We start from the raw sequence: 13,542 nt of genomic DNA on the forward strand, positions 1-13,542 counted from the left end.
CGGCTGACGACTGAGGCCCCGCCTGCCCAACCCTCTCCGTGCAGGGCCGTCTGTCCACAGGACTGCGTGTGTGTCCTCACAGTGTCTCTGGCTGTGGGTGTTTGACTGTAAACAAGTGACACCCTCTGTCCCTGTGACCTCATCCTTCTGCCCACCTCCCTCAGTCCCCCGGGCAGGAGGCCAGCTCAGTTCTCTCTCCTGCCGCACAGGTGGGGGGTGGTCCCACGAGGGGAAGGGGCTGGGGGGTGGCCCAGTGCCCTCCACCTGGGCCCCTGCCTGGGGGAGCCAGCTTGCTGTGCCCCGAGTCTCCTCAAAGGCCTGCGCTCTGCACCGCCAGCCCCCCACTCCTGCACCCTCATCGTGTGGGCACCAGAGCCGGGCCCGGCACAGACACTACCTCACCCGCCCAGGGCTGCCAGCCGCAGGACCACTGCCACGGCCAGCCGGCCAGCCTCAGAGAGGGGACAAAAGTTCCTGAGTCTGCTTCGAGCTGGGCGTGGGATCTTGGGGCGGGGTGTGTGTGTGTGTGGTTCATGTCTCAGACTCACCCTGCTGCTCACGTCATGAGGATGGAGGGCTTGCAGCGTGCACAGCGCTGGACCACTCGCCCCTGGGTGCTCTCAGAGACTCTTCATAGTGACCCTGTGGGGTAGAGCCCGTACCCATTTAACGATGAGAAAAACTGAGGTCTGAGAAGTAAACTGACCAATTCTGGGTCTCAGAGCCGCAGGTGGAGGGGGCGGTGCTGCACCTCCCTGCCTTCTGATGACAGCAGGCCTAGCGACCTCCTGAAATGCCACCAACGAGCCTCAGGCCGAGTGTGGAGCCTGCTGGAGCCTTTCACTTGGTGAGGAGGTGACAGGTCGCTGTCTTCTGTGGTCCCGAAGTCAAGGTCGAGGCCTGAGCCCAGGGTGGGGCAGGTGAGGGGAGAGAGGCACCAGGGGCAACATTTAAGGAGGCAGGGCTCTCTCTCTCATCGGGTGTCGGCCTGCGAGCGGCACCCTCCTCCAGGGCTGCTCTGGCTCCTCGCTTTCCTTGCTGGTCCCCCCCAGGTAGGGGGTGGGCTGGGGGCTGGGAGGCGTGGTTTGGGCAGCAAGGACCTGTTTAGAATGCAAGGGCAGGGGACTCCCCTGGCGGTCCGGTGGTTAAGACTCCGCGCTTCCAGTGCAGGGGGCGCGGGTTCGATCCCTGGTCGGGGAACTAAGATCCCACATGCCGCGCGGCACGGCCAAAACATAAAAAGAATGCGAGGGCCAGCCGAGGCATCCAGGACTCCAGGCTTTGATGTTCTGGAGTTGGTCTAATCTCACGCTGGGGAGTGTGATCTCTGGTTCCAGGAGCAATTCTCCTCAGAGGGCTGTAGTGCTAAAACATTCTCAGACTTTAATTTTTGGTTAGATACAATTTGTTTCTTTCTGGTTTGAAGAATAACATAGTCTCCTCAAACGTGCCACCTCCAGCACCCTGAGAAGCAGCCCAGCTGACTGGGACAGGGGCCTGAAACTCACCCTCCTCCAAACCCTCACCCCCCCCTTCTGCTCCATGCTGGCTTCTGGGGAGACGCTGACACCCCGGAAGGTCCTGGGTGTCTCCACCACACGACTCCCTCACGTGCCGACTCCGTGCAGGGTGCCGTCCTCCTGGGTCTGGCGCTCAGGAGGTGAAAGGTGAGGCCCTACCCTTGTTCCCAGTGGCTCACGCAGGGCTGGACTAGGGTGGGTGCCCAGGGCACAGGTTAACGAGGTGCCCGCTCTCGGAGATGTGCAAGTGCAGAGGCGTGATTTGGGCATCATAGGTGCAGCCTGATGGGGGGGGTCCGGCTGCTCAGCTGCACCTGGGCTCGGGCAGCCTCCAGATTCCCTTGTCCCCCACAACCCGTGTGCCTGCCTGCCCCCTGTTCCCAGCATCCAGATCCTGGGCCTGGCTTGTCCCCTCCCCCAGGACCATCATCTAGCCTCCTGCTTTCCCGAGACCTCACGGCCCCCCCATCTCTCCTGGTCTCCCCAGTTCTGTCCTCCTCCCAGGTTGACACTCCTCCCGCTTCTCCATCTGCCTCTGTTGCCCCCCAGCCACTGGCCAGAGTCACTATCTTGCAGGTCTCCTGACTGCTTCCTGGTCGGGCTTGGCGCAGGGGCTCCTAGGGGGCACAGGCCTCCTGGGTCCATCTCTGGGTGCCCAGCGTGGGAGAGTCCCTGACCACCCCTCCTCCCTTGGGGTATCGCTGTTCCTCCCAGGGGCCTGGGGTTTCTCTAGAACCCGACTTGGGGGCCTGCCTGGCGCTGGGGTCCTGCTCAGAGGTGGGACCCTGGTGACCTGTCCCAGCCCTGGGGAGTATTCGCTTGATGGGGCAGGCATCGTTCCTCCATTCGCTCGTTCCTGACCTCTAAGTCAGGCACCACACCGAGTTTGGGCTGGAGAGACTTGACCCTCACTCAGGCAGGAGAGTCTGGACTCAGAGATCGGGGAGGATGGGAAGGAATGGATAACTGTGAACTGATTCTGGAAAGACCAAATTGAACCAGGTTTGGTTGTTGAATTAAGTGACAGACAAAACTAGTCTATGCAGTTAGAAGTCAGCATAGACGAGAGCAGTGTTTCCCAAACTCAGGGTTGTGGACACCTGGCGCTGAAAAGTCCTCCATTTGGGGACCAACCTGTGCAGAACAGAGTTTTGAGCAGCATCCCTGGCCCCTGCCCACTCGATGCCAGCAGCGCCCTCTCAGTTGTGACAATCAAAATTGTCTGCATGGGGCTTCCCTGGTGGCGCAGTGGTTGAGAGTCCGCCTGCCGGTGCAGGGGACGTGGGTTCGTGCCCCGGTCCAGGAAGATCCCACATGCCGTGGAGCGCCTGGGCCCGTGAGCCACAACTGCTGAGCCTGTGCGTCCGGAGCCTGTGCTCCGCGACGGGAGAGGCCACAGCAGTGAGAGGCCCCGCGAACCACAAAAAAAAAAAAAAAAAAAAGTGTCTGCATTCCTTGCCAGTCTTGCCCCAGGGTCAACACTGCCCCAGCCGAGAGCCCCTGGACTAGAGTTTACCCCTAGGCATTCCTGGTACTGTTCTCTTTCAGATCCGGGGCTGGGTGCATGGCATGGTCACCTTGTGAAAAGTCACCAGCTGTCCCCTTATGATTAGAGCTTCTCTGTATGTACGTTATAGGCGGGAAAAGGTTCATTAACAAAGGAATCACAGGAAAGTAGGATGAAGGACGTGTTGTAACGTTTCAGGGTCTCAACAGCGAGCTCTGAGGGTGCCCACGGTGTGTAGAGTCTCAAAGAGCCCTCAAGGGAATCAGTCTGAGGTGCTTTGGAAACAGAAGGATCTATGCCCGGGGGGAGATGAGTCCCGTGCCCTCAGGCTGGTCGAGCATCGGTGAAGGGTCTCCTGTCCTGACCCCCACGCTTTTAGGACTTTTCTGTGCTCTGAGTGCCCCTGCTCACAGCAGGTCTCAGTGATCACACAGGGCGGGTGCAGGTTGCATGGTGAGAAGGACAGCCGACCGAGCGTGCGTGAGCTGTTGTCAGTGAACAGAAGACAAGCATTTCTTCATTATTGTTATTATACTTCAAAACAAGTCTGGAAACAACCTAGAGGTACAACAATGGGGGATGATTAGTGCATTCTTGTGGCTCCGCGTACCGGAAAATTAGGCAGGAATTAGCATCTGTGCTTGAAGAAGGGCTTAACGTTACATAATATGAAGTGGGAAAGCAGGACTGAAATTTACCTACAGGGTGATCTCAATGCAACAAGATTCGGACACAGGAAAAAGATGAACATCAGAGAATAAATGGAGAGATATTTCACCTTCGTGGACAGGAAGCCTCTATATTGTCAAGATGTCAGTTTCCCAACTTGATCTGTAGATTCATAGCAAGCCAATTAAAATCTCAGCCTGTTCTTTTGTGGACGTCGATAAAAGACTTAGAAGGACACACCAAGGTCGGCAGATACTGCCGCTGCACCCTGACATTACGAGTGATTTAATTTTTTTACTTGTGCTTTTCTGATTTTCTGCCATGAGCATATGCTGCTTTTAACATTAGAAAGAGCAATGAACTTATATGTATATATATTTTAAAGAAATAAATGCAGAAAGAAAGAAAGTAAGCAGAGAGGGGCCGGGCAGAAGGGTTTAGCAGCAGAGCCTTTTGGAGTTGGCTGGACGGGACCCAGGAGTGTCACTGGGGCCAGCTGTCATACGTCTCCTTCCCGGTGTCTGGGCACCCCGCCCCCAGCCTGCCCCATCCAAGGGCTTTGCTGGAGAGATAGTCCCACAGTGAAATTCTACTCAGACTGGCCTGGGGTCTGGGCCTCTCTGCATTTTACATCTGCGGAGATGGAACACCTGGGAAGCATCCATTTTCTATGGTCTGGATGGGCCGAGAGGGGATTATTTCTCCAGCTGGGGTCCTTTCTCTTAAAAGGCTTTTGAAATAGATGATGGAACAGATACTGCCGAAAAGCCCAACTGCAATTCCTCACGGTCAAGTCCCCTGTTCACAGAGCCTGCAGCGGAAAGGCCCCAAGGAGGCCCAAGGACTGTGAGGGCATTGCTCCTTGGACTCTGCTGTGGCTTTAAGGCCTTTCTCCGGTGCCACCTCCTCCAGGAAGCCCCCTCTGGTTTCCTGGGCCCACAGTGCTCACCCCTTTGCCTGGTATCCTAGTGTGCTTGACCTGCCCTGTCTTGGGTCACTGAGCTTTTTCTCCTTGTGGAGGAAACTAGGGAAGGGGATCAGGCCGACCCCAGTGACCCCTGACAGGGGAGTGAGGAAGTGAGTGGGGGACGGAGGGTGCATCAAGAATCACGGCTGCAGGCTCCTGGGGCTCAATCCCAGTGGGGCCCCCTGGGAGACTGTGGAGCACACCTCGAGTGGTCCCACACAGGCATGAGGAAGCTGGCCTCACCCGCAGGCGGCCATCCCTCACTGGCTGAGGGTCACTCCTGGGCATAGCCTCCCAGGCACGTCCGTCCTGCCTGGGCACCTGCTGGCACATTCGCCGGCTGGTCCTTTGGCCTGAAATGGCAGACAGAGGCAGCCTTTGGCTGGAGTGACGGGACCGTCAGCAGGTGGGCTGGCCTAGGGGTGGGGATGGGGCGTCACCACGCCTCCTCCCGTGTCCTGGGACGACCACGGGACCCCAGAGGCTGCACCCTCCATGCTAGCCCAGAGCGACATTTGATGCAAGGCAGGCTGAGGACCCAGGTAGGCCACCTGCCACTTCCCCGAGCCCCTCTCTCCTTGGGCCCAGAGCAGGTATCCGGAGGTTTGATGAAGAAAACACAGCTGGGAGAGTCCGTGCCAGCTCTGCCCCATCCCGGGGAGGCAACAAGCTTTCATTCATCCAACAAATATTTATCAGAAGCCCCAGATCTGCCAGGGCCTGAACCTGAGGCTGTCACAGGGGCTGGTAGTAGCTCCAAGACCCTGAGTCCAAGCAGGACCCTTGGTGCCTGTAAAACAGGCTCAGGCCTGGGAGGGGTGCTGGCCCTGCAGGCAGTGTGCACGGAGCTCGCAGCTTGACTTTGGAATCCCATTCCAGCTCCACCCGCTTTGTGCTGTGTGGCCTGGGCACACCCTTAACCTCTCTGATCACATCTCTCATCTGCAAAAGTGGGAAACAAACTCAGCTACAGGGTCATCAGAGGATTCCACGCCACCCAGACATCAAGTGCTCAGAGCACAGCCTTCCACTTGGTGAGAGGTCAGCACAGCATCACAATGGTAACGGGCCATGAGATGGGGCTCTCCCCACCCAGAATTTGTTTCTGAGAGCAAAGCGGGCTAATGCCCACCCTCTCGAAAGGAGCCAGAACCTCTCTGAAAAGGTGACTAGGGGGTGACTAAGGGGTGCTGGGCATACCGACCTGAGCCGTCACTCGCTTCTGGTGATCGTGATTGGGAGGGACCTGAGGGAGGATGTTTGGGGCGAGCTGCCCGGGAGCCGTGCGCCTCCATCCCCAGGTGAGAGGAGAGGCACCTGCAGGCCCCAAGCTGGGTGCAGGGCTTGGAGAGAACCGCTTGCCGGCAGAAAGATGTCTCTCCGAGCCTCACAGAGCTGGGCGCGGCCGTGGAAAATCTGAGGGTACCAGGTGAGCAGGGAGACGGCGGGAGCAGCAGCCCTTGCAGAGCAGAGGGGTAGAAGCCACGTTCCAGAGTGGCCTGCCCGGGAGTCCTCCTGTCAGGGCAAGTGGCCCCAGGGAGAGCAGCGGGGTGGGGTGGCCTGTGGGAAGCCAGGGGAGTGACCACAGTTTTCCCAAGGGTGGCCCTGCGAGGCTCTCGTTAGCCGTGGAATAAGTGGACCAGCCAGGAGTGCACATACTTTTGCATAGACGTGTATTTTTCTGGTATGGATTTCTGGGTTGGAGCGATGAGCATTTAACCCTCTAATAGATACATGGGCCAAACTGCCTTGCAAGAAGGTCTCCTGCCCGCGGTGGGTGTGTGGCCTGTCTCCGCACCTGGGCCCGGATGGACCTAAGTGCCTCCAAGCTCCGCTGGTGATGGTAGGATGGCATCTCGTGGTGGTTGTCACTTTCCGTCCCCCATTCTTGGTGACACTGGCCCCTTCCCTTGTGCTTGCTGACATTTGTTTGTCCTCTGTGTGACGTGCCTGGCCCTGTCCTTGTGCAAGCAGGCAGGGGACACGTCCCCTCTCTGGGACTGTGCTGGCACTCACAGGGGCTCTGGTGGTGGAGACCTTGTCCCCAGGAGCAGGGAGCCAGGGCTGCAGCCTGCGGGGCCGATGCTGAGGATGAGACAGACCAGCCCAGTACCTGGATGGTTGGCTTCCCAGAGGGTCAGAAGCCTGCAGGCAGGAGAGTGGAACGTAACTCAGGCGCCTTGAGTCTACGGTAATTATTTAAGAACAGCACTAGGAGAACTGAGGCAGAAAAACTGTCCCAGGTTTAGAAGACTTCATTTCTAGACTCCAAAAGTCTGAGCCCAGATGCCTCATTTCACAGATGGGGGAAACTGAGGCTTTGCGGGGGGGGGGGTCATCTGGCTGACTCCCCAGGGTGGCTGGGAAGAGGCACACTTGGATCTCGTGTAAATGCAGGAGGTAGGTGCAGAGGGAGGGCCAGGTGCTGGTATCTGTTTAACCATTGGCTCTGTGGGGTAAAACAAAGACATAGCCCTGGTTTGCGGGGTCTGCCACTTGTCACGTGTAAATTCTCCCACAGTGGCTGATTTTGAGCCACCAACTTGATGCTGGTGAGCATTGGAGCTGGGAGGGGGCACACAGTCCAGCCTGGTGGGGACAACCCAGGAAGGCTTTCCCCGCCACAGCCCCCCGGACCCAAGCTGTTCCTGCTTCAAGGGGGATCAGAGAAGCAGCTGGGCAGGCGGCACCTTAATCCACAGGTGGGTTCCTCTGGGGCCAGAGCGTTTGTCTCCCGAAACGAGGGGCTCTGCCTGCGTCAGGCATCCCTCTCTGTATGTGGGCAGCTCCCCCAATGGGCAGAATTTGTCTCGGACACTTCTGGGCCTGCCCACCGCACTGTGTGGCCGAGACCAGCCGTGACGCCCTCGGAGTTTCACAGAAAAACTTCCTGGGCCCACTTTCCTCAGAGGAGCCTCGTGGATGCCTTCTCCGCTTGCCTGTGTCCGTCCTTCCCAAACCACAAGGACAGGTATTATTATCCCCATTTTACAGGTGAGGAAACTGAGGCCCACTCAGCCAGTTCCAGGCCCCACATTAGTTCCACTGAACTAATGGCACAGATGACATAACAGCTGACCCTGCTGGGCAGTGCTCCTGTGGGAACCACCACCTACAGCTGTGCCCTGAGTGTGCGTCCTCTGGCATCTCTGAGCTGTAGTTGCTTCTGGAAAGACTGGATGAGATGCTGTGCCCTGAATACTTAGCACGGGGCTGGGTGCATGTTCATTAACACCATGGAACAAGTGTGTAGAAGCCACCATGGATGTGCTTGAGTCAGGGAATGCCTTGTGGCGAGCCTGCCTGCTGGGAGGATACTCTGCAAACCAGGGCAGGGGACTTGCTGCTCCTTGGGGAGACCAGGGAGGGGAAGGGGGGGGCGTGCAGAGAGCAGGTGGAGCAGGGTCAGAGTGGAAGGCGGTCCTTCAGTGAGGATTGGGCTTCCAGGGGAAGCAACACTATAGTAGTTTGCAGGCATTTTTAAGTTGTTTGCTGTTAGGCTGTGATGTACCTTCCCTCCCTTGTTCCCCACGAAATCTTCAGTAGTCAATATTTCTCTCATATAATTTGCAAGAGGATTCTTCTTGAGAAATACTGAAGAAGATGGTGATCACAATAGTGATGATGATGATGGTGATGATGATGGTGATGGTGATGGTGGTGATGATGGTGATGATGGTGATGGTGATGGTGATGACGGTGATGATGGTGATGGTGATGATGGTGATGGTGATGACGGTGATGATGGTGATGGTGATGGTGGTGATGATGGTGATGATGGTGATGGTGATGGTGATGACAGTGATGATGGTGATGGTGATGGTGGTGATGATGGTGATGATGGTGATGGTGATGGTGGTGATGATGGTGATGATGGTGGTGATGGTGGTGATGATGGTGATGATGGTGGTGATGGTGATGGTGGTGATGATGGTGATGATGGTGATGAAGGTGATGGTGATGATGATGGTGATGACAGTGATGATGGTGATGGTGATGATGGTGATGATGGTGATGGTGATGGTGATGACAGTGATGATGGTGATGGTGATGATGGTGATGGTGATGACGGTGATGATGGTGATGGTGATGGTGGTGATGATGGTGATGATGGTGATGGTGATGGTGGTGATGATGGTGATGATGGTGGTGATGGTGATGGTGGTGATGGTGATGGTGATGGTGATGACGGTGATGATGGTGATGGTGATGGTGATGACAGTGATGATGGTGATGGTGATGATGGTGATGGTGATGACGGTGATGATGGTGATGGTGATGATGGTGATGGTGGTGGTGATGGTGATGGTGATGATGGTGATGATGGTGGTGATGGTGATGGTGGTGATGGTGATGGTGATGGTGATGACGGTGATGATGGTGATGGTGGTGATGATGGTGATGATGGTGATGAAGGTGATGGTGATGATGATGGTGATGACAGTGATGATGGTGATGGTGATGGTGATGACGGTGATGATGGTGATGGTGATGGTGGTGATGATGGTGATGATGGTGGTGATGGTGATGGTGGTGATGATGGTGCTGATGGTGATGAAGGTGATGGTGATGATGATGGTGATGACAGTGATGATGGTGATGGTGATGGTGATGACGGTGATGATGGTGATGGTGATGGTGGTGATGATGGTGATGACGGTGGTGATGGTGATGGTGGTGATGATGGTGATGATGGTGATGAAGGTGATGGTGATGATGATGGTGGTGATGGTGATGATGGTGATGGTGGTGATGATGGTGATGATGGTGATGAAGGTGATGGTGATGATGATGGTGGTGATGGTGATGGTGGTGATGATGGTGATGATGGTGATCATGGTGATGATGATGGTGATGATGGTGATGAAGGTGATGGTGATGATGATGGTGGTGATGATGATGATGATGGTGATGATGGTGATGATGATGGTGATGATGATGGTGATGAAGGTGATGATGGTGATGATGATGGTGATGATGATGGTGATGAAGGTGATGATGGTGATGATGGTGATGATGATGATGGTGATGATGGTGATGATGGTGATGATGGTGATGGTGATGATGGTGATGGTGATGATGATGGTGATGATGGTGATGGTGGTGATGGTGATGGTGATTGTGATGATGGCTCCTAATACTTAGGGACACCTACTAAGTCTCAGGCACAGTTTTTTTGTGTTTTTGTTGTTTTTTTTTTAGTTGTGGCACATGGGCTCAGCAGTTGTGAGGCTCACACTCTCCAGAGCACGGGCTCAGCAGCCATGGCTCACGGGCCCAGCTGCTCCACAGCATGTGGGATCTTCCCAAACCAGGGCCTGAACCCATGTCCCCTGCATCGGCAGGCGGACTCTCAACCACTGCGCCACCAGGGAAGCCCTCAGGCACAGTTTTAATTTTATTTTACCTGATTTATCCCATTTATTCCTAATGAACCGTCTCTAAGTGTACACCATTATCGTTCCCAGCATGAGTTGCATGTCCCCATTGCTCCAGGTGAAAGAGCTGCTCCTGCAGGCGTAAGAGTCCAAGGGCACCAAGGAAGGGGTTGCCTGGATATTCTGAGCCTCACAACCACCCCCATGAGGAGGGATTGCTGTTCTGCCTCCTAGGTGCAGAAACTGAGGCCCAGAGAGGGAGAGCCTGTGCCTAAGGTCACAGAGCTGGGGACTCAGAGGCAAGATGAAAATTCATGTGGGCCTGACTCAGAGCTTTCACTAAGCATCTAGGCCAAGTGATAGAAAGGCAAAGAAGAAGCAACCCTGCCTCAAGGAGCTCACAGTCTCATGGAGGAGACAGGCAGGTAAACTGACCACAGGGGAGGAACAAGAAGGGGTCGGGAAGGCTTCCTGGAAGAGGTGGCCTTTGGCCCTGGAGAGAAGGGGAGGCATGCTCCGATGGTGGCTTGGGGAGGCCAGCAGGCAGGGTTTTGTATTTGCTCTGCTCACATTCTCAGCCGGGGCTCCATCCTGAGCCCCCAAACCTGCCACTGGGCACTCAGAATGCTGGCCTCAGCAGCCATCTCTCCCAGACCTGCTCTTAGACCCATTTCAGCTCTAAACGCAAACACATTGTCAAGATAATGGCCAACTTGGATCCTGTCCACGAGCAGCCCACTCTGCGACACCAAAATAGAAAATGGCTCTATCTGTGGAAGTCATGGCCTGCTGGCCAAGGCTTTGCCTTCAGCGGACAGATCCAGACAGCGCCACCCTTGGATGACCCGGACACATCGATGCTTCCTGCCCAAATACAGTATAAAAATGCTTGCAGAAACATGTGGCAGTTAACCTCATAAAAAGGCACTTCTTCCTGGGGCAGATCTCCGTGTCAGGCATGTGGGAACAGGCAGACCTTGGGGAGACAGTGGATCCTACTTGCTAAAGGAGTATGCTCGATGTAGTTTATCATTATCATGGCCTCCCTGAGTTAGAAAGCCACCGGATGTGGGAACTGGGAGTTTTGGACAATCTCAGGAACACAGAAATCATAATAGCCCCTAATTTTTCATTGCATTCTCACTACGGGCTGGTGCTGTACTAATACTTCACCTGAACTCTCTCTCAAGCCACATAACGACCCCACGAGTTGGATACATTGCTATCCCATTTCATAAATGAGAAAATGGAGGCTCAGACAGGAGACTCTGTGCCCTCCCCCTTCTCGCCCAGCAGGATCATGCCCCAGGTGCCTCTGAAGTCACCAGCTTCTTGGCTTCCTTTCCCTCCCTGTCCCAACTCCCCACTCCCTGCAGTGCTTCTGGGGGTCACCTACACCTGAATCCGTGGCTCAGGGTCAACATCTGGGGGACCTGGCCTCAGACACCTCGTGTGTAAATGCTTCGACCTTGGTGTGCCTCCAACCCTCACCTCCTGCCAACTCTTCTTTTCAGAGAATTCCGGGATATGGTGTTTTTTCCTGCACACCTGCCCCTCAGCGACAATGACTTCTGTTATCTGACAAGTCTGTCATTACTATTTAGAAGAAGCAGAAAAAGAGGTCCCAGGTGGGGATAGAAGATAAAGGTAGAGACGATGGCTGGAAGGAGTAGAGGGTTTGCAAAGAAGTCCTGGGGCCTCGAAGAGGCTGAGAACACGCAGGTGAGCCTGGACTTGGAACCATGGAAGGGAGCCAGGTGCAGGAGGAGGAACTGATGCAGGAAGCAGCACAGTCCAGCAGGGATGCCGCACCCCTGGGTGCCCGTGGGATGGATTAACCCTCAGCATGTCAGACAGTGGAGTTGCTCAGTGTCTCAGGAATCCAGGTGGGCCTGAAGACAGGAGTGAGGATGCTGGGTCAGGAGGTCGGGAGGAGTGAACACAGAGAGGGATGCTTCTTGCTCTCTGTGGGACCAGCAGAGCAGGTCTGGACTGGAGGGAGAGCAGGCGCCCAGGACTCGCTGCCCCTCAGTACACTGCTTCGCAGACTCCCTGCCTCTCAGTACACTGTGATCTGGGTCATGGCAGATCATCTAACAGATTGGTGGTCTTCATAGTTTTATTTCAGTGAACGTAAGCATATACAGAAGGCCTTGTTGGCCCCTGGCTGGTGCGGCCCTGGGTCCCTGAGCTCTTCACATGCAACAGTCTTTTGTCAAGAGATTTGCTCAAAGCTCAGCCCTGGCTGATGGAGAGGGGGGCCTGGGTGGCAGACAGGAGGGTGGGATGGCACGCCGTCCACGTGTGTGAGCAGGTTGCAGGTGGCGGGGAAACAGCTGCGCCTAAGCTTGACCCCCAGAGACTCAGACATATCCATCCCAGCCCAAAGGCATGCCAGCTTTGGGGCAGGAGCCCTGGGGAAGCTGTGAGCCAAGGGGAGCTGAGAGCAGAGCTGGGTCTGTTTGGAAATGGTTCATCTTCTGAACAAGGAGTTGGGGCACAGCAGGTCTGGGTGTCCACTCTGGGCTGGACACTGAGACACGTCTGTGCATCAATGAAATAGAAAACAATTATACAACGGAAAGGGTCCACAAAGTCAAATCTTCTTTAAAGAGTAATAAAATGTATTACCCCCTGGTAAGACTAATCAGGATAAAAAGAGGGAAAGCACAAATGGTGATGTCAAGAATGAAAATGGGACATAATGGGAGAAACAGAGGCCATTAAAGAAATAAAAAGAGGAAATTATGAACAATTTGGTCAATACTTGCAAAATTTAGATGAAATAAACACATTCCCAGAGAAACACAACTTGCCTAAGCCGACATAAGAAGAAATGGAAAACTTGAATTGGCCCTTGAATCCATAGTTCAGACTTTCCCAAGAAGGTTCTTGGAGAAAACTCCAAGAATAGATGTCATGACCAGAAAATTCTATCACCATTTAAGAGAGAAATAATGTCAATCTTATACAAATTTTTGTAGAGAACAGAAAAAGATTAAACACTGCCCAAGTCATTTTATGAGGTCAGAATGATCGTGATAGAAAACTCCAAAGTGAACACCCGGAAAAAGGAAAATTATAGACCAACTACTAATGAACACAGAAAACTCAAACAAAATCCAGCAAAATATTAAAAAAGGATATTACACCATAATAAGATTTTGTCCAGTAGTGCAAGGTTGGTATAGTATTTTAAAATCAAGGTATTTCAGTACAGTAACAGAGCAAAGGAGGAAATCATTTAATCATTTTAGTAGAAGCAGAAAAGGCTTTTGTTAAGATTCAATATTCATAGTTTTTATTATTATTGCAAACTAGCAATAAAAGGAAACATTCTTAAGCTGATAACATTAGTATAAAAAACTTATAGGAAACATTTTTAATGGTGAAATGTGGAAATCTCTTCTTCTGAGATCAGAAACAAGATTAAGATGTCCATTATCAGTTTTTCTATGTAACATTGAACTAGCGGTTTTAGCCAGTGCAACAAGGCAAGAA

Source organism: Phocoena sinus, chromosome 5 (assembly GCF_008692025.1).
Source record: "Phocoena sinus isolate mPhoSin1 chromosome 5, mPhoSin1.pri, whole genome shotgun sequence".
Classification (NCBI taxonomy): domain Eukaryota; kingdom Metazoa; phylum Chordata; class Mammalia; order Artiodactyla; family Phocoenidae; genus Phocoena; species Phocoena sinus.